The sequence below is a fragment of the Acinonyx jubatus genome, chromosome B2 (genome assembly GCF_027475565.1).
Source record: "Acinonyx jubatus isolate Ajub_Pintada_27869175 chromosome B2, VMU_Ajub_asm_v1.0, whole genome shotgun sequence".
Taxonomy (NCBI): Eukaryota; Metazoa; Chordata; class Mammalia; order Carnivora; family Felidae; genus Acinonyx; species Acinonyx jubatus.
The window spans coordinates 16,669,857-16,696,325 of NC_069385.1; the positions used below are offsets into that span (position 1 = coordinate 16,669,857).

At 47.3% G+C, this 26,469-nt stretch overlaps 1 long non-coding RNA gene across 1 annotated transcript; it reads right to left on the reverse strand.

The window, feature by feature from the left end:
• Positions 1-3,682: 3,682 nt before the first annotated feature.
• On the reverse strand, positions 3,683-25,160 carry LOC128315475 (uncharacterized). The gene is made up of 3 exons (XR_008298272.1): positions 23,356-25,160; positions 17,220-17,307; positions 3,683-4,662 (listed from the first exon to the last, which is right to left on the reverse strand). It is a non-coding gene; the product is annotated as an uncharacterized LOC128315475 (long non-coding RNA).
• Between the last annotated feature and the right edge of the window lie 1,309 nt (positions 25,161-26,469).

A 26,469-nucleotide genomic window follows, 5' to 3' on the forward strand; every position in this document is an offset into this window, starting at 1 on the left:
GATGAGAAGCCTTCAGACAGCTTTGCTGTCCAAAAGATAAATGGCACCCCTCCCCCAGAAAGGAGATATATAACAATCTGTGTTGCTGTATTTGTTTTTACTAACTTTTAAAATTCCAACTGTGTTGTCTTAATACTAATAGAATCGCTAAAACTCCCAAGAAAGCAAATCACTGCATTTCTCTCACAGAGTACAGGCTTGAGGAAAATGAGGAAATCTGCAAAATGAGAGAGTGTGGACCAGATGATCTCCAAGATTTCTCTAGCAAATACTCTTCTGCACCTTCTCTTTTCTACCCGATTTGGATGCTGAAGTAGAAGACGGAGGTGCATGGGCAGGAAGTGAATCCAGCGGGTTTGAATGCACTGTATGTTGGAATTAGTCTCAAAGAATCAACTGGAGAGTTTGCTAACTGAAAAAATAAGTTGCCATGTCTCACTTGTGGAGATCCTAATTTAGGAAATCAGGCATGAGGTCCAGTGTATTTAAAAAAAACCTTTTTTTTTTTTTGTATTTTAAAATAAACTCCACAGGTAATTCTGATGAGCAACAAAGTTTAGGAACTTCTGGATTTGTATGATAATTGACAGTAATAATGTAGGTGAAAACCAAAATGCGGGTTAAAACAATCAATTTAAATACCAAAGAGGAAAATAATATTAGTCTGTTTCAATGGATTTAGTAAATGTATAGAGTACAAGACAGCACAAGCTGGCTTTTTCCAAAGGCTGTATCCAAAAACAAGAGTCTTTCAAAAGGTGTATTCATTAAATATTCATCAAAATTCAAGTTTCAGCAAACCCAAAGGCAGAGCTACAGTATACCCAAATACATAACTTTGACTAGCAACCAGGGGTTAGCAAGTTCTCTTTAGGACTTTTGAATAACATATCGCTTCTCAGCCTTTTGGCTAGCATCAAGTGTAATACTTTTGAATAACCTAACATAGCTCTTTATCTGATGTCCCTAAATTAAGACATTTTAGAATAAAGGACATCTTTGCAAGCAATCTATTACTTCTGGATTAAAAATAATTCAACCAATACTTTCCCTATTCAAAAAAAAGGAATACATACTTTATTACTATTTATATCATTAGTAGAAAAACCTCTCAATAAAACTATAGAATTTGAAGCATGCATAAAGTATGATGTCACTTGTCTTTGCCTTTACATTAGACATAGCAATATTCATAATTTCTTTACATCTCAATTTTCCTGAAAATAATAGAAATTTCTTAATTAACGCAGAAAGGGATCATTAGAAAACAAGAACTAAAAACTGCTTTTGAAAAAACAAGTAAAACTTTTTGTTTCAACATATATTTTTCTAGGGGTGCCTGGGTGGCTCAGTCGGTTGAGCGTCCGACTTTGGCTCAGGTCATGATCTCACGGTGCGTGAGTTTGAGCCTGGCGTTGGGCTCTGTGCTGATGGCTCAGAGCCTGGAGCCTGCTTCAGATTCTGTGTCTCCCCCTCTCTCTGCTCCTCCCCCACTTGCACTCTGTCTTTCTCTGTCTCAAAAATAAAATAAACATTAAAAAAAATTTTTTTAAACATATTTTTCTAGCTTTTGTATTAGTGGTCATTGCTATATACTAAATCACACCAAAATGTGGTGACTTAAAACAATACGCATTTACAATCTCACAGTTTCTGTGAATCACAATTCTGGAAGTGACTTGAGTGGGTGGCTCTGACTCAGGGTCTCACACAAGGTTGCAGCCAGGGCTGCAAGATGGCGGCCAGGGCTGCAGTCATCTGAAGGCTTGACTGGGGCTGGAGGATCCGCTTTCAAGTTTGTCACTCATATGCCTGGTTGTTAGTTCTGGTTGTTGGCAGAAGGTCTTAACTTCTTGCATTGATCTCTCCATGGGGCTGCCTGAATTCTTCACAACAAGGCAGCTGGCTTCTTCCAAAATGGGTGATCCAAAAGAAAACAAGACAGAAGCAGCAAGGGCTTTTGTGACCCAACATTGGAAGTCACACTATGTAATTTCCATAGTGTCCTATTGGTGGCACAGGCCAGCCTTCTTCAATGTGGAAGGGGACTCACAAGGGTGTGAATATCAGGAGGCAAGAATCACAGGGGACAGGGAGGGGCATCATGAAGACTGGTTACCACACTGCTTGAAACTAACATCAGACCTCAATAAAAAACTGTATTTTATTGGGTCTAAAATAGCATTGACTATGGAATGACTGGGTGACTCAGTCAGTTGAGCGTCTGACTCTTGATTTCGGCTCAGGTCATGATATCAGGGTCATGGGACTGAGCCCCATGTCAGGCTCCACAGTAAGCATGGAGCGTGCTTAAGATTCTCTCTCTCTCTCTCTCTCTCTCTCTCTCTCTGCTCCTCTCTCCCACTTCATGCTATCTCTAAAAATAAATATAAAATAAAATAAAATAAAATAAAATAAAATAAAATACCATTGACTGTATAAGACACATTTTTGTTTGATGTAACAATAAGAAAGAAAAAATTGGCCAGTATTGGGATACTCTCCAAATAAAGCTGGTCTACCAAAGGCTATGCCTTCAGTGTAGGGGGAAATGAAAATAAATCTACAATACAAAAAGGAACAGCAGAAGACTCACAAGTCTCAACTTGCACTGGTGGGGATAAAATAGTCCCTTGAGAATTTGAACCCAAGCAGGTAAGACCTCCCCCAACTGAGACAATTGTAAATAGAACTATCTGCACATCCACTCTTAAGGAACTTGATTTCAATCCAGGATGAATGCAACTGGCAGAGGCTTTCTAATTTTAAAGGATGTTAAAATGTAGGAAAATGCGCATATTAAAATTAAGAAAGCACAGTAAGTCATATCAGTAAAGACTCAGGTAAAATGTACAGAAATAGTTTAGAGTCAGCATTCTTTAGGGCCAGCTGACAAAAATGGAGACTTATTTTTGAAAACAGAACAGAACCTTGGTCCATCTGCTGTGTTCTGTTGGCCAATACTGTGTCCTTTCTCACATCAGTTTCTTAGACTCAGCTAATTACAGAAGCAGAAAATGAAGCAAAAAGTTAAGATGGGAATCTGTGGAAATTGGATGAACTTTGAATTAGACCCACTGAGGTCCAGGCTTTCAGAGCTTTGTGACCTCGAGCAAGTGGCTTTACCTCTCTGGGTCTCTAGTCTTACGACCTTTGGGTAAGGTCCAGGCAATGATCTACCTTGCAGAATTGTAAGAATTAAATAGAAGTATGAAGCATCTAGCATGGTGCCTATCATATTTGCTCAACAATGATAGCGAGTTTTATGATTATGACTTACCAGTTCCTACGACTACACTCCTTTTTTGAGACTTCTTTTCTTTTTTTTTTTTTTAATTTTTTTTTTCAACGTTTATTTATTTTTGGGACAGAGAGAGACAGAGCATGAACGGGGGAGGGGCAGAGAGAGAGGGAGACACAGAATGGGAAACAGGCTCCAGGCTCTGAGCCATCAGCCCAGAGCCTGATGCGGGGCTCGAACTCACGGACCGCGAGATCGTGACCTGGCTGAAGTCGGACGCTTAACCGACTGCGCCACCCAGGCGCCCCGAGACTTCTTTTCAAAGGCTGAACAAATAGGAGCCCTAGTGGCCAGGGAGGACTACCTTCCTCCTGCTGCTCATTCAGTAACAGCTGTAAATATTGATGGCGTTCTCTGTCTTAATTGCACATGGGTCCTGGACTTAAGTATTATTTCAGCCGCACCACCTATGCAGCCCTGCCTCCTTCCCACGGAACTGTAAAGAGAATGGAGCTGGTCATCAGGGCTGCTTTACTCCAGCCAAAAGGAGTCCCACTGAGTCTCCATCCTGGAGAAGTCACCTTCATTGATTTGGAGAGAATGGTTCTTCATTCTGCAAACATTTACTAAGTATCTTCTACATTCCAGACTCTAAATCAGGTTGCAAGGACATAGAGATTAATACACGTGGCCAGTGACCTTGAGAGGCTAATAATCCTGTGGAGGAAAGAGCAGGGAGAATGAATCATGACAAGTGAGAAGTCCCATGAGAGATGTAGGTGGAGGTTGTGGGAACAACTAGGACACGTTGACTCCACCTGGCGAGATCAGGGAAGGCTTCAAAGAGGAGGTGATGCCTGGTAAACCTTAAAAGATGAACAGTATTTTGCCACATCGATGCTATTGAGATCTTAGGGATTTAACACTTAACATTCATTTATTTTTTTCCCTTCTCGGGTATGGAATCAATCGAGAAATAACACATAACAGATAGATCAGTGGAGGTCAAAATCTCAGCTTTATTGCTGAGAAAGCCAACTGGAGAACACGGCTCTAGACCTATGGTCAAAAAAGGCCCAAAATGAGTAGCATTTACAGTGGAGAAACCTGAAACACACACCACAGCCAGGTGATCAAGGTCAACATCAGCATAAATCATATGATAGCAAGTACCCGTGATATGATCGGATGAGAATCACACGTCACCTTGGGGGTCTTCCTCCCCCAAACCCACAACCCCGGTCTAATTGCGAGAAAAACCTCAGACAAATTCCAGTTGAGGGACTTTCTACAAAATACTTAACCCGTCCTCCTCAAAACTGTCAAGGTCATCAAAACAAGGGAAATCTGAGAAACCACCACAGCCAAGAGGAGCCTGAGAAGACATGACGAGAAACTTCAGCGTGGTATCCTGGGTGGGCCTGGGGAACAGAAAAGGGACATGAGGTAAAAGCTAAGGAAATCTAAGGGGACTTTTGTTAAGAAAAACGTATCGATTTTCGTTCGTTATTTATAAAAATGTACCATGCTAACATAAGATGTTAATAATAGGAGAAAGGATATAGACTATAGGCGCATTTCCGTACTGTGTCCTCAAATTTTCTAAAATTTAATACTGTTCTAAAAAATAAAGTAATCGGAAAATCGAGGCGGGTGGGTTTCCAGTACCCCCCAGCCCTCCATCCAAGTGTGGACAGCGGGTGTATATTTGGGAACTGCCGAGCAGACCCCCTGACCCAGCACGGCTGCCCAGGACAACCAGGAGCAGAAACTGAATCCCAGAGACCTGAAGGCATTTCATTGGTTGGCCCCACCCAACTGTGGCCCACTGTCTGTGACCCCCCCCATTCGGGTCACGAAGGTGGCCTCCATGCAGGACCCAGGAATGTTTCCGAAGAGGCCCTGTGGCAAAGCAGTCAGCGCATGGGTGTGGAACGAAGCCATCTGAGCTCAAAGCCCGGATTTGCCACTTTCTATCTGTGCCACCTTGACAGGTTGCTTACCTTCTCTGAACCTCGGTTTTGTGACCTGTAAGAGGGAAACGGTAATAATATATACCTCAGTGGGCTAGAAGATTAAATTAGATGCTATAAGCAAGGTAGCTGGAACAGTCCCTGGTATACAGTAAGTGCTCAATAGGTGTAAGCTGCTATTGTTACTCTCATGGAAACATAAAGCCAGATGACTGCAAGGTCAGGGTCAGATGCCCTCCCTGACGTTACAGTCATCTTGGTTGAGGACACCGGGCACCCAGGAAGCAGCCCCTACAATGGCAGGAAGTGAAAGGGAAGGGGGTCAGCATGCAGGGGCTGCAGCCCCGGGTGCACATAGGAAATTGGGTAAGATCAGACTGGAGCACAGCTGGGCTTAGCCACACGCCGGTGAATGCTAGGACTCTGGGCTTTTCTAGGGATCGACAGGAACTTTTAAAGCTATGGGAGGCAGATTTTTTCTGTAAAGGGCCAAGGAGTATATACTTCAGGCTTTGTGGGCCAAGGGGCGAAATCAAGGATATTATGTATCCTTGTTATATAACTACAAATAAAAAAATATATGTACATACATATATATAAAGCTATGCATGTTATATAGACATATAGTAAGTTGCATAACAAGAGATAGCATTTTCCATTAACAAAAATGGATTCCAAGAAAAATCGCTGGAACAGCTCTTTTTGAACACGAAATAGGTATTTGAAAACGACCATGAGGTGAGCCTAGTGCAGTTAAATAGCCAAATTCCACCCCATCTCAATCTCCAACCCCCTGTAAGCATGAATTTAAAAATGAAAACAAGCAAGGTAAATTGTGGAGTTCTTTGGTCTACAAGGTCAGCGAAATCACCCACATCCCCTAATGAGTTGGAACCCATTGCCTCAGATTCACTCTCCTACTCTCCCGCGCCCTGTAATTTGAAGCCTTTGGAATAGCCGGTAATAAAAAATAAAATGAAGTGTCCTCGTATGGCAGCAGGGGAGGAACCCCAAATGCTGCTGAGTTACAACTGCATCACTACAATTTATAACGCACCAAACGGTGGGCATGTATTTTTGAGAGAGAGAGAGAGAGGAACTGCTGGGCTGTTAACAGCAGAAAGCAGCCGTAGACCATACGTGGGCAAATGGGCATGGCCGTGTTCCAATAAAACTTTATTTGTGGATACTGAAATTTGAATTTCATATACTTTTCACATGTTGTGAAATGTCATTCTTCTCTTCATCCCCGCCACCGCCCCCCCCCCCAGCCCCCCGCCAGTCATTTGAAAATGAAAACACTATGCTTAGCTTCAGGACCCTACAAAAACAGACATCAGGCTAGATTCTGCTCGCGGACCAGCTTACCCTCTTCTGGGTTGTTTTTTTAAAATTATTTTTATTTATCTTATTTTATTGAAATATAGTTGACACGCAATGCCTTTTGTCCCCGTGATGCCCACGCCTGTTTTAAAGGATGGTCCTAAATAAACGCTGAATCTTATCAACTCATCAGCAAGCGAACACATCTAACACCTCTTCCCTCCATGTTCTAGGGCTGATGGGCTCTCTGTCTCCAGAGCTCGGGAAACCCCTGCAGGCTTTCCTCTGACTCACCCTCTTTCTGGTAACATTTGCGGCATTTTACCCTCCCTTTCACAGCAGGTGCTGTCTCAGATGGCAGCAGAATGCAACTCAGAAAAATTCTCATCACTCTAAACTGAGGGCATCCCCGGCTCCTAGAACCATTAAGAAAGAACTACTTTTAGCCTCATGACTATTGCCGGAACTTAATGAGCTCAATTCAGTTGCTAGAACTCACTTCTACAGCATCCCCCAGCTATGCAAGGTGTTAACACTAGATGGATGCTCTGGGCTCCCCGCCTCCAGGAAAGGGACGTACAATGTGCTTGAAAGGGACATGAAGACAAAAGGATATGAAACACTAAAGAAACAATATGTCCACAGTTAAATAGTCTTTGATTTGTTATCGAGTTTGTCTGTACATTGAAAGGAGTTTTGAGGGGTGCTTGGGTGGCTCAGTCGGTTAAGCATCCAACTTCAGCTCAGGTCATGATCTCACGGGTCATGAGTTCGAGCCCCGCATTGGGCTTTCTGCTAACAGTGCAAAGCCTGCTTGGGATCCTCTGTCTCCCTCTCTCTCTGCCCCTGCCCCACTGGCACATGCTCATGCATGCTCTCTCTCTCTCTCTCTCTCTCAAAAATAAATAAACATTAAAAAGAAAGGAGTTTTAAAATGAGTCACAACAATCATAGGTGCCACCATTCACAAGTTGGTGTAGAATGAGGCATGGGTGCTGAATGAAATGGGGAGAGAACAGAAAATAAGAAGAGAGACTAGAGCACAGTTTCTTAGTGTCTCCTTAGTCAGTGCTGAGCCTCAGAGCCGTCCTGGGGTGAGGACTCAGCTCCTTTGATGGAAAAGAAGACAAGGGCGCAAAGGCCAGTGGGTCTGCCAAGTTTCTATAGCTGGCAGGCGGACCTCATTGTCGCAGGCTGGCAAGGACAGATCAGACAGACTTCTATGAATGAACTGGCTGAAATCACAGGGTTTACCTCGGTTTGCACTGACAGTCTCAAGTTCCTCCTCGAAGTGGGCATTCGGTTGGGTGCCCCATATAGTCTCGTGTACATTTTTGTCCAGTGTAACCGACAGCATCCTCTATGCTCTCAACGGCGTCCGGCTGAACATAGATTAAATGGTCACCCTACTATTTGGCTTGTTAATGGAAGTAAAGAACTTAAGGCTCTGGACATGCCTGAGAGTATCTGCCAGGCCTCAGGGACAAAGAAGAGGGAAGGTGTCCCCAGGCCCACTGGGATGGCCCGAAACATGTGTTCATCATGCATTTGTTTACTTCATCCAGCTCTCGCCCAAAGTGTCGGTCAAGTTCAAAGAGTCTTGTTTTACACTCTGCAGCCATTTTCTTCATGCAGGCAAAGCTCATAGCTTGTGTCCAGACAAACCAGTTCCAGAGCAAAAGCAGACCAAGTGCAGACAACACCTTTCAGCACACTGGAACCTGCCCCTTGGAACAGCCCAGACCCTTCAAACAATCCTGGAGAGCAGTGACACCAAAGCCTGAAAACCCTTCCGCCCTTGAAGTTCTGGCTTGACGTTGGGTGCTCTTGGGGAAACAAAGATTAGAAATGTTTGGTGTTGAACATACTTGGTGTTGAACAACAAGTACCGAAGTCCGGAAAGGAGAGAGTTAAAGGTAAACATTAAATAGTCCCCAGAAATACTCAGGTGATTACGAAGCATCCTGACATTCAGTCAATAAAGGGAGGAGAGATGGTGGATGACACTGTTTTGAGCAGGTTTCCCGAAGTGTGAACCGAGGACTTCCTAGGGTGAGTGGAAAGACAGATTCCCGGTCTCCATCCTGGAATCTGAGAGCGAGGTCAGAGGCTACACCCATAAAGACCCAGGCTATTCCAATACGCAACACATGCTTGAAAGAAACTGATTTAGAAACATATTTCAGTACATATACTCTGACCATTCTCTTTGTACAGTTTACACTACCTTGTGCTTGCTTAATGGGCCTTTTTCCTGAGATTCCCTAAAGACAGATTTCAATTAATGATGGAAAGAATCAATCGATCAATCAAAAAGGGGCAAAGAGGAGGAAGGGAGGAAGGACTCAATCATGTGAACATCAGTCTCTTGAAGAACTTAAAGCTGCTCTATAATGAACAGCCCCTGCCCCTCAGATAACACAGATGACTGGGCTCATGGGATTCAGAAGGTTCCCGTTGTAGGGTCCTGGTGGGTTACAGGCCTGATCTCTCAGGGGTCTGGCCTTCTGCTTGTCCTGTTTGCTACAATATGCCGTCGGACATCTTTTTCTACTCATGCCATGATACAGAAAAGATTGGGAAGCACGGAAGTTATTTCACCACAGACGTGTATGTTAGCCTTCATGATTTTGCACCAATTCTAATGTGTGGGGGGTGGGCACAGGGACTCCCCACTGACAAGCAACTCTCCCACAACAGCTGTGTGTTATAGAATTCAACTCAATTCTGATGCTATCTACCCAGAGATAGCATCAGATCCCACAGGTTAAGGACTCAGTCCACAACACTGCCCCCGTACCCCACCCCCCCCCCCCACACGCACTTCAAATGCCAATTGCAAGCCCGGGTGGCCACCTGTGCTTCCAAGTGACTGGCCATGGATTGGAACTTCCAACGACCCCCTCCTTAGATCCTACTCATTCGCTAGAGTGGCTCACAAAACTCAGAGAAACATTTCACTTGGTAGATTAACAGTGTACCATAAAAGGATGCGACTTAGGAACGGCCAGATGGAAGAGGGGCATAGGGCAAGGGAAGGGAAAAAGGGCACAGCTTTCAGGCCCTCTCTGGGCACCATTCTCCCTGCATCCTCCTGTGCCCACCAATCCAGAAGATTTCCAAACCCTGTCCTTCAGGTTTGTAGAGAGGCTTCATTTCATAGATGCAACTGATTAAATCCTTGGCCATTAATGATCGACTCAACCGTGAGCCCCTCTCCCGTTCCTGAGGTTAGGGGGCGGGACTGGAAAGGGTTGGCCAATTCCAGGGTTGGCCTCTCTGGCCAGCTGCCCCCATCCTTCTGGTTCTCTGGTGGGGGAGGGGAGTGCTTTCCAAAGCCACCTCATCAGTAGAACAAGAGATGCCTGTATTGCCCTCATCACTTAGGAAATTGCAAGGGTTTTAGGAGCTCTGTGCCCCAAACAGGGATGAAAACCAAATGTGTAATTTTTATTATATATCACGATGTCACACCTCCTTCACCGGTCGCTTTCGGGTGGAAAGTGCCCTCAGCGTGCTTGCCACCGAGCGGGGCAGGGAAACAACGTTGTCCTGGCCGCACGTGTTTTTTGTCAAAGTCCAGCCATCAACACAAGCCTGGTTTATCACCAGAACAGATGGAAGGCTGCACGCCTGCTCTGCACGCGCACTTCAGAAAAGGCTGAAGCCCACAGCGCTAATCTGACCTGAATACCTCGGCTCTCGGGCCTCTCTCCTCTCCCCCTGCTTTCCTGCCGAGTTAACTTCTCCGGGGCCATGTTTCCTGGAGGCTTCCGCCGGGTCAGCAATAAAAAGGAAAGGGCGGGGGCGGAATCCCAGTGGAGAGAACGAGAAGAATGGACAGTGCCAGGGCTGAGTGGCTGGTTTTGCCCCCGGCCCGTGCTTTTCTGCAGGTCCGTCTCCTCGGAAGATCCGAGAAGCCAGTTCACGGCAAAACCTTTTATGTCTCTGCAAACCGTGCAGCCCCGGGAGAGAAAATGGATGTGCTTGTTTGTTTTGTTTTGTTTTGTTTGCCCCCTCAAGAGAATCACTTTGAGACCAATTTGCCCTTTTGAGACGCCGAAGGGTGACTCTAGAAGAAGTGCGAGGCTATATTTAACCTCAAACCCAAGGCCAAACCCTAGCTGCCGCCGGGGTTGGCTGTTCAGCCTAGGAATCAGCTGGGATTGGCCTTCCCGCTCACCCGCCACGGGGTCAAGCGAGGCCAGGCCTGGTGGCAGCCCGCTGAAGGATCTTTATTGATAGCGATGCTACAGACGCTCCTTTTTCCAGAGTGAGGGCCACGGCAGGCTAGCACACAGGCCCCGGCCTGTTGTGTTTCCCCTGGGGACTGAGAAAGAAAGCCATATGCTAACTTTCTGTGGGCTTACATCACAGAGGCAGAACATATGTCAGGGGAGTTGTGGAGATGCTTCCCGTTAGCACAGCCTTTGTCCACACACTTTTTGGAGCACAAAAGCCCTCATTAATTCAGCGCACCCCCTCACACCCGCCAGACACCAGCCAGCCCCTTGGTGATTCTAGCAGTTTCTTTGTTGACTGGAGAAGACTGTGGGCCTTTCTTCATACCTTCCAGACAGCGAGGGCCAAATGTTACCTATCACCATGGGCAGCAGCCTAAAAATATGGGCTATGCCTATACCAGTTTATATATATATATATATATGTTATTTGTAAAGAAAAAAAAGAATTTTCTCCAAGTGATGAAAGTTGCCAACGGTCCAGCGGTGATGTCTGCCCGCTAACGTCTCTACAAGAGGAGGCATCCACATCCACATGATAAAACCCTCGCTCAGATAAATGCAGATCTGTATTGTTGGATTGGTTTAAGAATGCCATGACTGTGAGAAAAAAAGACGAGCAGAAGTGCCCAAAATGTTACTGTGTGGTACAACGATGAGTTGTTTTTCTCCGTCTTCCTCTTGGACATATTTTCCAATATTCTAAGAAAAAGCGTTTGGTACCTTTATCATCAGAAAAAGGGAGCTGTGTTGTCCCGGCCCTGGGATAGCTGCAGACTCTACAATGCGAATCCGTTAACTGAGTGGTAGGTTCCTTTTTAGGGGTGGGGGAGGGCGGGCACGGAGGCGTCGCTTGACGGATCCCGCGGCTGGAGTCCAACATCAAGAAGTCCCCCACCACGTGGGTGGAGCTGCCCTCCCTCGGGAATCCTAACCCTACCTGGCCCTGGAGCCAGTATGGACGCAGAGGCTGGCAAGGTGTCCCCCAGCCCCGCTTCTACATCCTGTTAAAGGCAGGCTTCCGGAAACCTTCTTCAAAGTTTGAGAACCTCAACTTTAACGAGAGCTACCATCAACCATCCCGGCTTGGCGAAGCAGTCTGCGAACAAGATTTGAAGAGAAAGAAAGGGAGACGGATGGGCTGCCTTTGACCCATCTGACTCTGTGTCTCCGGCCCACAAACGTGGCCATCGTCAGAAATTATCGTGGGGCTTACCCCAGACCGGTTTAGCAAGTCATTTCTCCCAACTGGGGTTGCCTTGAGCACACACACTGGAGACAGCGGGCAGAGTGAGTGTTTGGACCTTCCTGGGTCGATGTGTTAAACCACGTATGTTTCAAATAGGAAGCTAATGAGAATTTGCCCTCTTGCCAACGCCCGGCATTGGGCTTTAACAGCACAGACTGGACGGAGGAATATTCTAGATACTTGGTGCAGCAGAAATGGTCACTCGCTCTTTATTCCAACATTTTGCTAAGGACTTTCATATATTACAGTCATCCTGGACAGATTATAAGCAGATTTTCCCAGACCCCCTGCAACTAGTGTTTCCTAAGGGATTGGGATTTGCCATTCAAATGCACTCATGCAGCCTTGAATAAGGGACTGAGTTAAGTGGGGAGGGAAGCAGGGCTCACAGGCACGGTTTAGTTTTGCGGCCGACAGGCTTGGTGGTAGGTTTTGATCCCAGGACCAAAGCTGGGACAGTGTGTCCCTGGAACCAGCATTTGCAATGGCTACTTCCTGATCCTTGGAGTATGACTAAGGGATAGGCCCTGGAGCCTTGCATTTGTTACGGTGGTTTACCAATTGCCCGGATTCCTGAAATTCACTTAGTGTCGCTGTCCTGTGCACACATTCTCCTGTGACCCATTCCTGGGGGCCCAGCCTAGAATCCCACTCCTTTAGCTCCAACAATTCTGTAAGCAGCTAATGCCCTGCATTACATAAATCCCTTTCTACATAAAATAACTATAGTGGACTCTGAGGGCAACTGAACCCCAACTTTCAGTAGAGATATGCTGAAGGCCCACAATATGCCAGGCTCTGTGCTACCCGTGAGAGTATAGACATGAATTAATCTGTGTTGAGCACCTCTTATGTGCCACAGATCACTCTGAGAGCCCTTTCCTTTAAGACCTTATTGGTGATAATTACATTTGGACACCCGTGAAAATAATGACAGATGGTACATTATGATGCAACCAGTTAGGGCTATAACAGGAGATCTAAATAAAGTTATGGAGGAGCAGAAAAGACAGAGCAAGAGTTGGATAAGCCTTCAGAAGTGGGGTTCTACACCCCCTCAAGGGAACACTTCTATCAACTGCTCCTAGGCCTGCTTCGTTCTCTGCTTGTCCACCTGCTGGGCTTACCACCCTTCACTCCAGCCCGGTTGGTCTTCTCCTGATTTCTCACCTCTCTGTCTTTGCTCATGTGACTCCCCAACACTGTGAGTGTTCCTCTTTGCCCACCAGAATTTCATTCCTCGTTCTCTGAATTCCTACAGCACTTGGGGGCCACACTCAGAGTTTTGCGCTCGGTCCCTGCCATGCGGGGCCTAGATAGTTAGTAACTGTCACCAATCTGCTTATTCAGCCTCACCGGCCCTTGGAAACAAGGGACAATTCACTAAGTGTGTGACAGTCGCTGGATAGGCAGCTAGATGAATTTCATTTGTGAGTGGCCTCCACTGAGTGAGTCACCTGCTCGTTCTCAGGGCCCTCAACCTTGCTGTCCTGAAATGACACCCACAGAAATAGGAGTTCAGGAAAGATGCAGGGACCAGTTTAAGGGTGCAGAGAGGACAAGAGAGGCAGGGAAAGGGGAGGGTCATACACAAGAAGTCAAATGCAAAAGCGAAAGGAAAAAAATACTTTGCGACTGGCTGGCTCAATCGGAAGAGCATGCGACTCTTGATCTCAGGGTGGTGAGCTTGAGTCCCACGTTGCGTGTAGAGCTTACTCTAAAAAATAAATAAATAAACTAAAAAAGAAACCTTGCCTTAGGCTAGACAATACTTTTCTGTCTTCATTTGGCAGTATTTCCATTCTAGATGGTACCAGTTTGACTTTCTAAGTACCCATTCTATGAGTCACGTTCGATTCTTTTGATGCTCACATAAGGGTAACAACAGAGTCCAAGTTCCCAAGAATGCTCCCACATGAAAAACTCCAGCCTGTCATTTGCAACCCCCGTTGGCTACGGCTGCACAAGCCACTGGAAGTTTCCAGGCATTTGCCAGAGTTCTATCATCTCGGTACCAAAAACAAAACACTGTCCATGCTTTTCTGTCTGCCATAATGCAGGAAAACCAACGCACCTCTCTTCTTCTTGTGAGCTCAGCAAAATAAAATGTTTCTCCTGAGGACAAACTGGGATTTGGAAGGCTTTGCAGTATTTTTTTTAATTTACGCACCTTCACATATCCCCGTACAGAGCAGTACACTTGAACAATGAAAAGGTCTCGTGGGCAGCAGACCCGCATAGAGTATGAGCATGGGTAAATACCAACCAGCACATGGAGATACATGGGTCTTAAATGGGTCCAAGATTTTTGACCTTGGGACTCAGAGGCCCTTGCTTTCAACACAGAGACTCTTGCTCATGCTGTTGTGATTCTTCCCCGGGGAATCTTCCTAGACATCATTTATTCTAGACGCTCCCAAGACAGAAATAACTCCCTCGATGTTGGGTACGCCAGGAAGGCATCCCCTAACTCTTTGAGGCCACTGGAGACTTATTTATCACATGTTGCCGACGATTGCTCCTGAGAGTTGTATTCACGCACCAAAGGTGAGGTGGGACCCGTCCCCACACGCACACTGGGCCCTGCCCACCAGCCCCCTTCAGATCACCAGCACGCCTCCCCTGACCCAGCACTGGGGGTTCTCAGAGTCAGTCCAGGCAGCTATTTCCCTCATTTGTCAAATGACAAAAAGAAACAAAACAAACCAACCACCACCACCAAAACCTAGGCCCAGATGGCATTAATACCCCAGCCAAGGCCACACTGCTGGATAAATTCCAGACCCTCAAGATCGTCAGGGGTTCCCCATTTGGATAAAGTCCAAACAGCTTAACAGTGCACAGGAAGCTCATTGTGACCTGACTATCCAGCTCTGGCCCTTCTGACTCTTACTGACTCCTCCAACCCTGCTGAAGTCGCTGATGTCTGAGACTCACGGTGCCCGTTCTCAGTCAGGCGCTCGCTAGAACATCTTTCTTCAGCGTCCAGCCCTACCGCCCCCTATGCCTTCTCCTGGCTCATTCCCACTCATCTTTTGGGTCTCAGCACCTCATTCACTCCATCAGTTAATCCACAGGCGTTCTGCTAGTTCTTACCCCACACACACCACGGCAGGTGCCGAGGATACGGCAGTGAACAAGCGAACCTGGTCCCCACCCACCCGGAGTTTGTAGCCCAGTGAAGAGACACAAACAGGCAGTAATAAGATTCTGAGATGCGGTGTGACAGGCTGTGTATTCAGGGTTCTCCAGAGAAACAGAACCAATAGGCAATAGAAGGGGTGTGTGTGTGTGTGTGTGTGTGTGTGTGTGTGTGTAAAGAGATCTATTATAAGTAATCGGCTCATGGAGTCAGTTGATTACAGAAGTGGGCAAGTCTGAAAATCTGCAGGGTGTGTTGTCAAGCTAGAGACCCATGAGAGCCAATAGCGTTGTTGTTGTCCAAGTCTGAAAGCCGGAGAACAGGAGAGCCAATGGTATGGTTGCAGGCCAACGGCCAGCAGGCTAGAGATCCACAAAGAGCCAGAATTTCAGTTCGCATCCAAAGGCAGAAAAAAACCCAAGTCCCAGTCCCAAGGCAGTCAGGCAGAAGGAATTTTCCTTTACCTGGGGGAGGATCGGCCTTTTTTTTTTTTTTTTTTTCTGTTCGGGCCTTCACTTGATTGGGTGGGGCCCACCCACACAAGGGAGGGCAATCTGCTTTACTTAATCTACCAATTTAAACGCTAACCCCGTCTAAAAACACCTTTGCAGAAATACCCAGAGTGATGCTTGACCTAATATTCGAGCACCCCTTGGTCCAGTTGTGTTGATACAAAAAAGTAACCATCACGGTCCTTATCATATCATAATGCCTGTTGGCTTGCCTGCCTCTTCCGCTAGCCCGTAAACCGCTCAATGTTCCTACAGTGCTGTTAAGACCTTGCTCTGAAGTCACACCAACTAGGTTAATGTCCCAGCTTTCCTACTCTTAGCTGGATTCCTAGTCAAGTTCTCTAACAACCCTGAGGCTCAGTTTTATTTGTGAAAAGGGATAGAGATAGTTCCTACCAGTCTCACAAGAAAGTCATAAGGATTAAACGAAGTGATACATGGGAGGGGCACCTGGGGGGCTCAGTCAGCTGGGCGTCCAACTCGGTTTTGGCTCAGGTCATGATCTCATGGTTCGTGGATTCGAGCCCCACGTCGGGCTCTGGGCTGGCAGCACGGAGCCTGCGTAAGATTCTCTCTCTCTCTCTGCCCCTTTCCTGTTCGTGCTCTCTCTTTCAAAATAAATAGACAAACATTTAAAAAAGTAATACATGGGAAGTGCTTAGTGCTGTGCTGGCCCATAGTAGGTCCTCAGAAAATAGGGGCCATTTCTATCATTTCATGGCTGAACTCCAGCAGCCAGCAGAACTTCCTGCATGTGACAGGCTCTCGATTGGACTTGCTCGGCACCCCACAGCTTCCCGTTTCTTGACTGGCCAGCAAGTCTGTCTGTGCCCAAGGGCATCTAAGGCCCTAACGTTGCATAGTTCCCTCCAGACAGGTGAGCAAGAGGGGAAAGTGTCTGATCTCGTCTGAAGGAAGATGATGACAAGATAGACAGATATTTGTGTGAGACTGTGGAGTGCCTGGAGCAGCTAGACCAGGAACTATTCCCACCAGGTGACGAATGTGTTGTCTGGAGTGATTGGCCCCGTCCAGCTAAGATCTTCAGTTAACAGCAAGACTGACTTCAATCAGGCAGTTGATGTTCAGCCAATCACTTTTTTTTTTTTTTAAGACAGAGAGAGACAGAGCATGAGTGGGGATGGGGCAGAAAGAGAGGGAGACACAGAATCCGAAGCGGGCTCCAGGCTCCGAGCCGTCAACCCAGAGCCGGACACATGGCTCGAACCCACGGACTGTGAGATCGTGACCGGAGCTGAAGTCAGACGCTCAACCGACTGAGCCACCCAGGCGCCCCTGGCCACTTTTGAAAGGAGGAGACCTCAGGATGGTCCACTAGTCAAACATTTGATTTCCACTTCAAGGAGAAATAGTAGTCAGCGGAATGACTCAACACTGGGCAATTTCATCTTTTTCCATCAGTAAGAATGTTTCCGTCTTCCTCAAGGGCTTTAGAACCGGTTCCTTGTTAGGGTTAGGGTTAGGGTTAGGGTTAAGGTTAAGGTTAGGGGACTCAGGGGTGTGATAGTGTCTCCTACCATGATCTTCCACCTGTGGCCACGGAATGACTCCAGGATGGGATCGCCAGGCTCTGCCTCCCATTACTCTGTATCACAGTCACAGCACCTGTAAAAAAAAAAAATGGGGACAATCACCTTCCCTATACTTCAGGGTGATATCTTGTGATATGACATCTGTACCAAATAGGCACTACTCGTGGAAAGGGTAGGAAGAGTACACGGTGTTACACATATACACGGCGGTAGCATTCCCTGGGAGGAATTCAGCCCGAAGGCCTTGAACAACCAAAACTAATTCTTACATGGGAATAAATGTAAAGTGGGAGATATAACTTGTCACAGCATGTAAATCAACAACCATGTAGTAAGGCTTTAAGAAATTATCTGGCATTATCTCTAATATTCCAGCGAGCTCTCTTCCTTCCGAAGCAAATAGCATCGTGCATCCTGTGTGCTCGGCCCTCGTCATAGCTTTTTGTTCCTATTTTTCATTCCGACCCATCCTTCAGCACGAACACCACCAACTACATGAGCTAAAGATAAACAGATAAGCTATAAAAAAAGATGCTGAATTTAAAAAAAAAGATACTAAATGATAACCACAGTAAATGTTAAAATAACTGTACTGTGGCCCCCAACATCAGTCTGGCTGGGGGCCGCGGGCATATACCACAGTGAAGTTTGGAATTGGCAATTTGTTTTTCAGCTACAGGGCACTGCCTCAGGAGCAGAGCGTAAACACAGCTTACAGTTCGACAAGCCCAGTACGAAAGATGGGTGCTACGGGTTGAACTGTGTCTCCCTTAAAAGATTTTGAAGTCCTAGCCCTGACCCCATACCTGTGTATATGACCGTATTTGGAAACAGCATATTTGCAGATGATCAAGGTATGGTAAAGTCATTAGGGTGGGCCCTAATCCAATATGACTGGTATTCTTATAAGAAGGGGAAATTTGGACACAGAGACAGACAGACATAGAAAGAAGATAATGACAATGTAGACACACGGGGAGAAGACGGCCATCTACAAGCTACGGGACACCTTGGGCTCCCAGAAGCTAGGAAATCTTCTCCTTCACACGCCTCAGGAGAAACCAACATTGCCAACACCTTGATCTTGGCCTTCTGGCCTAATGAACTAAGTAAGAGAGAATATGTTTCTGTTTAAGGCATCCAGTTTGCAGCAGCCCTAGTGAACTAATGTATTAAACTTACTTTTGATTCTTTTGGGGGGATTCTCCTCCATAAGGTAGTATTTCATCAATTATTTAAATGTCATGCTGGAGCCCCCGGGGTGGCTCAGTCGGTTAAGCGTCTGACTTCGGCTCAGGTCATGATCTCACTGCTTGTGGGTTCGAGTCCCGCGTCGGGCTCTGTGCTGGCAGCTCGGAGCCTGGAGCCCGCTTCAGAGTCTGTGTTTCCCTCTCCCTCTTCCCTTCCCCTGCTCACGCTCTGTCTCCCTCCCTCTCTCAAAAATAAATAAACATTAAAAAAAGGTTTTAAACCAAACAAAAAATGCTGAAGTTTCCCACAGAAGAGAGGTTCTGCCTCAAAGCTACAACACTAACTCTTGCTTGGGTTCCCAGCCTGGCATTCTGTCCAACAGGTTTTGAACTTTCCAGCCTCTACAACACATAAATTCCTTAAAATGATAAATTATACACACACACACATACACGTCGAAATACACATACACATAGACATACACATAGACACCTATGCATATACAGATACACTCACACGTGTATTTATGTGTCCTTGGTTCTGTTTCTCCAAAGGGCCCTGACTGAAACGTTATTTGAAAATCACAGGATTAAGCGTTGAAGATCTGGATCTGAGCCCCAGACCCATCCTGTACCGGCTCTGGGAAGTTCAGAAATTTCTGGGAAGGCCTAACACCTCTTCAGAAATTCTCCTCGAGCTTTAAATCCCTCATTTACAAAGCAACAATACAAAAATTTTTTTTTTCCGAATAATCCTGCTTGCCTCACCTACTCGATAGAATTGATGCGGATACCAAATGAAAACACGTTTTAAACACTAGAATGCCACGCTGGTACCCATTATTAAATTCCAAGGGCATATTTCTTACCGATGTCAGGCATCTATTTCTTTTCTTTCAGACCTTGCAACATCGGCCTCAAAATGGGACACTAAAGGAAGGTGCTCAGCTTCAGCTGGAAAGAATAAAGACAGGGTGGCCTGAGGTCACTGAGAGTCAGTTCGAGGGGGTAATCAATACGCTGCCACCGGGGCTGTCCTGGCAGGTGGCTTGGGGAGGACAGAGGAAGACAGACAGCACCTGTACGCCCGCTGTTGGCATGGAGACAGAGGAAGAAGCTCTTTCCCATCAGTCGGCCCATCTCTTCGGAGACACACGAGCAGGAAACCGAACAGGCGTTATGGCTGCTGTCGGTCCCCGGTGTCCCAGGCTGCTGTCCCCGGCGACACAGAGCCTGTGTGGGGTGTCCCCAAGCACCGCCGAGCAGGCCACCGTGTGATGTCAGAGGCGGGGAGGGAACCGCCTGACCTACCCCGGAGCAAGACATGGGCCTTTGGACAGGTGTGTGGCATCTTCACAGGAGGCCTGGTGTCACCTCGGAGGAGCGCCGCGGAGCTGGTGCCTCCCTGGGGGTTAGCGGACTGAGAAGTGGCCAGAGAGGGGAGGGGAGTGCGGGATGCGGGCCCAGCTACGCACAGTGTGTGCTCGTGAGCCAGCGTCCGGGGCGGGCGTGCGGGATGGAAGAGTGTGGACACGCCAGCTGGGAAACTGGCAAACAGCGCCTCTCCTGGCCGTGCCTGGGACTCGCTCCAGCGTCCTCCCTGTCCACGCAGACGGCAAACTGCTGGTTTCGTGGGGCTCCTCCGGTTGCCCCCCGTGACTTTCCCTTTGCTCCCACGCCCCCCGGGGGGGGGGGGTTGCAGAGAGCTCGGCCGCCACCGTCTCCGCCTTCCCGAACCCTCCACGTCTACCACTTCTCTTCCCGTGTCCTTCCCAAAGCCAGATGACGCGGCACCTGTAGGGCCACAGGGCCATTTAGAATTTCCCTGGTCTCCCGGGATGCCAGGTTTTATCCGGGCCAACAGACTTTGTGAGAACAAAATCCTTTCTTCGCAGATTCAGCAGAGCCAACCCATTCCTCTAACATTGTAACTCTAACTTTAAAACGTGTCCAGGGTGACTGCTGTGAGCTTGTTCGAAGCCCCACTGCCTACGGCCAGGGATTTCCTCGTTTTCTCGGAGCTCCTTACCAGACATTGTCATCATAAAGATGGACCTCGTACTCAGCCCCTCGAGCCTGTCACACTTCTATATTTTCAAGACTGTTGTGTGTTAATATTTTCTTTGTCTTCCAGGATTACCTCCATTCCCCATATGTTCTCCACCCCCCAGAGTGTCATAAAAATCAAAAGCCTTAATCAGCTTGCACCATTACTATGCCAAGTAGTTCGCGCGCTACTTTTCCATAGTTTTACGGAAACTACTTTTCCGTAGTTTATGGCTACGTTTCCAACGAGCACGGCCTCTCCCATTTGTCCCCATAACGGCATCTGCGCTGGAGCTCCGCCCCCTAGAGGCACGAGACAGTTCCCAGGCTGCCCCCCTGCCCAGGCCACACTCGGGTTTCTGGAAGTGGGGTAAGCCTCACTCTATTAGAACTCTATAGAATTCTTCAGATATACGCGATACGCATCTGAGCGCAGGCAAGAAGTTCCGTATGGAAAGACACGATAAAGGTTTGCGCAAGCAACATGTCAAAAGGAAGGAAGGGAAGAAGGGAGGGAGGGAGGAAATCAGTCATCCTGGACTGTCGGGCAGAAAGGGGAGGTGACAGCTTTTGTGCTTCTCCAGAAGCACATTTGATGATATCTAGTAAGTGTAGAGGCACGGAGAGAGAGCCTTCTTCCCAGTAGTCCTCAGGCCAGGGCTGGGCACGATGCCGACAAGATGGCCAAATCCAGCGGGCACAGCTCTCGAGTTAGAAATGGTTTTTACGTTTTTACAAGGTTGGAAAGAAGGTGGCGGGAGGGAGAGATGAAAGGCAGAGCCTGTCAAAAGCTCTGTGGCCCGCAGGGGTGCCTGGCCGGCTCAGTCGGTTAAGCGTCTGACTCTTGGTTTCAGCTCAGGTCATGATCTCACGGTTTGTGAGTCTGAGCCCCATGTCAGGCTCTGTGCTGATAGCACGGAGCCTGCTGGAGAGTCTCCCCCTCTGCCCCTCCCCTGCTCTCTCTCTGTCTCAAAATAAATAAATAAACTTAAAGAAAAAAAAAAAAAAACCTCTGTGGCCCACAGAGCTTAAAATATGTATGGTCTGGCCCTTTCCAGAAAGCGTTTGAAAAGTTTGCCCTGGAGTTTTCCAAACTTGTCTGATCATCTCACCTGTGGACATTATCACACATACAGATTCACGCTTTCAACCAGCCCATCGGCCATCATCGCATTGTTCGTAATCACTAGAAGTCAGAGCTGACCTAAATCCACGAGCAAATGGACGCCTCCCTTAGAATAAATGTGGTGGCCACGAGCATTAAGACAGGAAATTCTCACGTGTAAAAAGCACATTGCAGATAGAGAAATGGAGTGTGATCCTATTGACGTGAAGTTCTTCACGTAGTCGCATTTGTGGAACTTCCATAAGTAGTGGAATTATGAGGAACCCCATGGGAAGGACAAACATCAAATTCACGTTAAAAGCTGCCTATACAGATGGAGAGGCAGGGGTCAGCCAGGGCTTCGATATAATCTGGAATGACAAATAGATACATAGATAGATGATAGAGTGCGATAGAGCAATCAGTATTTTGATATCACTCCCTAGATTTTTCTGTACACCAGAAATAATTTATTTTAACGGTTTTTTTAAAAAATTACTCTTGACCTTCCTAATAGATATTCCAGGAAGCCAAAGCCTTTTAGGGTTAATATGTGGGTCACGTGAAAGAAAACTCCCTATTTTCTGGCTCCTTTTCCAATGATTCATCGAGCGATGAAGATTTTTAAAATCAACTGGATTTTTCTGGTTTTAGGAGGAAAAGTCAGCAGGGTCCATGTTTGATGAAGGAGGGTCTTCTTCTCCTAAAAATGCTTTTCCCCCTGAGACTTTCTGGCTAAAAAAGGGAACGTTGCTTCCTTCTGGGAATGCTGGGCAACATCTTCATTAAAATACTGTGGACAGGTGGAGACCAGTTCAGGGAAGAGCCAGGAGAGATAGCCAGCAGGGGGGGTGGGGGGCAGGCGGAGGGGGGTTACGAGAGAGCAGCCTCTGCTCTTAGCTGGCTCACAGCCACAGGTCGCTGGGAGAAGGAAGAATGCAAGCTGAGGCAGCAGGAAAGAAATCCTACAGATGACGCTTCCAGAAACTGGAGCTGCCAGAGACAGGAGAGACCTACAAATGAAACCTGGAGGCCAGAGGGAGGTCTCTGCTAATTGGAGTATATAATTCAAGAGGTGAACACAGCACAGAGCCCTAGAGGGGCTGACTGCAGGTGTAATTAAAGATGCTATTCCATAACCTTGTCCTTGATTTAAGAACACTGGCCCCGAGAAATGCTGGGGGAACACAGGTGTGCCCCGTTAGATGAATCTCTCCTTCTTTGAACTCGGATATACGGAGGGCCATTTCCCACCTGTACTTTGGCCCACCGGGATGGCTTTTGGATTGAGGATTCTTGTTCAGCTTGCCGCCTTCATACACTGGCCAAATGTGACCCCAAGAGGGAGAAATAATACAAATACATTTGAATAATAAAAGTAGAAAGTCTGGGGGCGTCCGGGTGGCTCAGCTGGTTTAAGCGTCCAACTTCGACTCAAGTCATGATGTCATGGATCGTGGGTTCGAGCCCTGTGTCAGGCTCTGTGCTGACAGCTCAGAGCCTAGAGCCTGCTTCGGGTTCCGTGTCTCCCTCTCTCTCTGCCCCTCCCCTGCTCTCTCTCTCTCTCTCTCTCTCAAAAGTAGATAATAAACATTAAAAACATTTTTCAAAAAGTAGAAAGTCTAATATGCAGATAACAAGGATCAAAACTCTAGTATCTTCCACTCCTCTGAGCATCTAACTACAGAACTCAAGAGCCTGAGATTTCTGGGGTACAGATGCTTGTCCCTCATGGGCAGGTGCTCCAGGGTTACTCCTAGAGATGGCCTTGAAGACTTACCACGCACTCTCAACTCCATTGAGCTCCCCCCGGCTTCACCCGACTGTGGTTTGGCAGAATCAGACGGACCACGGGAACCGACCAAGAAGCAAAAGGGAAGAGAAAACACAAAGGTCTTAAGGGTAGGGATCATTATTTTTTTTAAATCAGAAATGAGCAAGAAAAGTATTCTAAGCAGCTACGTGCAGTATTTTCCTAATCACAGAATAGTAACAAGGCACTTTGTGTCTACACACAGGGCTTAACACACATGCAAAATCTAATGCTGTAATTTCCCCACTTTATAAAGGAAGCAAGGGACGGGCCTTAAGGCAGTGCTGAAAATCACAGAGAGTGAGCAGCGTTCAGGCCTGATTCCCAGCCCAGTGCTGTTGGGGGAGGGGGTGAGAGGCACCGCATCTGCGCAGCGTCTCGAGCTTCCAATCTGATGAACATACTATGTTGCTGCTGCAGGTGTTTATCCGGGGCTGGACTTTTTGGCATCAATTACTCGTTTGCTCCTTTCTATGCCTGGGCAGAATCACTTGCCCAGGGACACCGGCCTGGGTTGTGACAGATCCGAACGTTCTTCTCACTCTGTCAACCTCCCAGAGCCCACCTGATGCCCACAGGAGAATCACAATAAAGACCAGACCCTTCCGCACCCGCTCCCTTGCAGCTTTCTGTCTCACGGCCACTAGGGTGTTTTTCTGAGCCAGGCCCTTCCCTGCCGTATTTGCCTCGTGTGAAGAATCTCGTGAAGGAAATGTTCAGATGAACAAACGAGAATCACAGACTGCTTAATCTAGTGCCCAGGGCCTCCCTCAATATATGCTTCATTTCACTAGCTTTTATTGTCTATGCTGAGAGATGCCCATACTTTGGAGAGGCCTGTATCACAAGACAGGAGCCAAAGGACATGACGGCCCCCACTTCCTAGCTCAGAGGACCGTCCAACTTGGAAACTTGGTTCGATTTATAACTACAAACTACACACAGTTGGGCAGAATTGGCTTTGTACTCAGACGGCCAACCTTGAAATGGAATCTTTCCCATCCACTGGCTGCGTGGCCTCAGGCTATTTAACCTCTCCAAGCCTCAGTTTCCTTATCTAGGTAACGGGACCCACAACAGCTTCGTGAGGCAAATACAGCTTGTATCCAAATGCATCCGCATAGAGGGGACTCAGTGAAAGGTAGCTGATGTTGCCATCATTTGCTCGGGGCGGGGTTGGCAACAATGACCGTGCCCCTGGGTAAAAGCATGTAGCCATGGGCGCTGGCCGGGCAGAACACGCAGACGGCAGAGGCATGCTGCCCGGAGTTATCCGAGATGAACAATGGAAGAGCCATCTTGGGCCCGCTCCAGCCACCACTGCTCTGGGACCATTCTGGGGGAAAAACACAAACCCCTCCCCCTCCCCCCAATTCTTCACCATGTCTTTAGGGATAAGTTTTACCCCCTGCACTCTCGGGGTCTGCCCTAAACTTTCCTGCTGGAGCTGGATGCTATTTTCGTCCTGTTTTGTCACATTCCCCACAGACGCCCTTTGGGGATCAGGAAACTGGGTTCCAACTGACCATCGGCCTCTTCTCTCAGAAGAAAAGTGCCTCTGGCTAAACCTTCTTGGCCAGGGCCTGTTGGAAACTTCCAGACCGTCTGTGCAGTCCCCCGGGCCCAAGCACACAGTCTAGGCAGTGCGGACCATGCTTGGCCAGCCCCGAACATAGGTACGAGTTTCCCAGGGGCACCGGGTGAGGCACCTGGCACAACGATGTCTTACTCAATATTCGAACGCTACAGAAATGTAATCAACCGTAGGTGGTCTCCCCAACAGCTGACCCTATATGCTTACCCCAAGATAACTATTGATGACAAAGTATTCTTCCACTTTTTAAAATGTATATAATCTTATGTATATGGGATTTGCATAAAAAATGGGATTACATTGGGGCGCCTGGGTGGCTCAGTCAGTTGAGCATCCGACTGCAGCTCAGGTCATGATCTCACAGCTCATGAGTTCGAGCCCCGCATGGGGCTCTGTACTGACAGTTCAGAGCCTGGAGCCTGCTTGGGATTCTGTGTCTCCCTCGCTCTCTGCCCCTCCCCTGCTCGTGCTCTGCCTCTCTCTCTCTCTATCTCTCAAAAATAAATAAGCATTAAAAAATTAATAAAACATAAGATGATATTAAATCCTTTGCTATAATTTCCTCTGCTCTTTTGGTAACCAACACGCTGTTGGTGTATCATTCTTCTTAAAACTACATGTTTATTGACAGGCATGGGTTGGTTTCCATTTTTCTCTATTACAAAAACACTGTCACAAAGAAACTATGGGTATATTTGTACAAGTATTAGTTACATTTTTAAAATATAACTATTGAAGCAAAAAATATTAACGTTTTATATTTTAATCAATATTTCTATTCTCTTTTTGAGAGAGAGAGACAGAAAGCATGAGAGAGGGAGGGGAGGGGCGGAGGGAGAGGGACAGGGAGAATCCTAAGCAGGCTCCAAGCTCAGCACGGGGTCCAGTTGCAAGGTTCGATCTCACCACCCTGGGATCATGAATGGCGCCAAAATCGAGGGTCGGACACTCAACTGACTGAGCCACCCAGGGGCCCCTTAATAAATATTTCTAAGTTGCCCTCCTAAAGTATGGTATCAGTTTATACTGCCTATCCGGGTCAGTCTTTTGGCAAAGAGTTTGACCTTCTCTCAGCTTGGCTCCTAATTTTAAATGGGACATCATACTGCTCACATCACAGGGCTGGTGCAGACAACTGACATTCAATGGCCATTGGTGGTCCCCATTCCCCACCTTTAACTAGCCCTCCCAGCCTCACGTACCCAGGCCCTCCCCCTCAATAAGGAATTGGACGAAAGCAAAGATGATTACAGTTTAAGGCTCCTCCCAGGGGTATGTGTGGGCAACGTTGAGGGAGAATGGATAACCAATCACGGGGTCCCCAGCACTGATGTGGTGTGGGGACTGCATTATTCCAGAGGAAGGAGGGCGGGGCACGAGACCTCCCTTGGCAGCTGAATCCTCACTGGCTGGTGCCTGCTAACACCACCAACTCTACCAACTCTAAGCCTGTTCCCTAGAGGATTCTTTCTTTCGAAACACGGGAC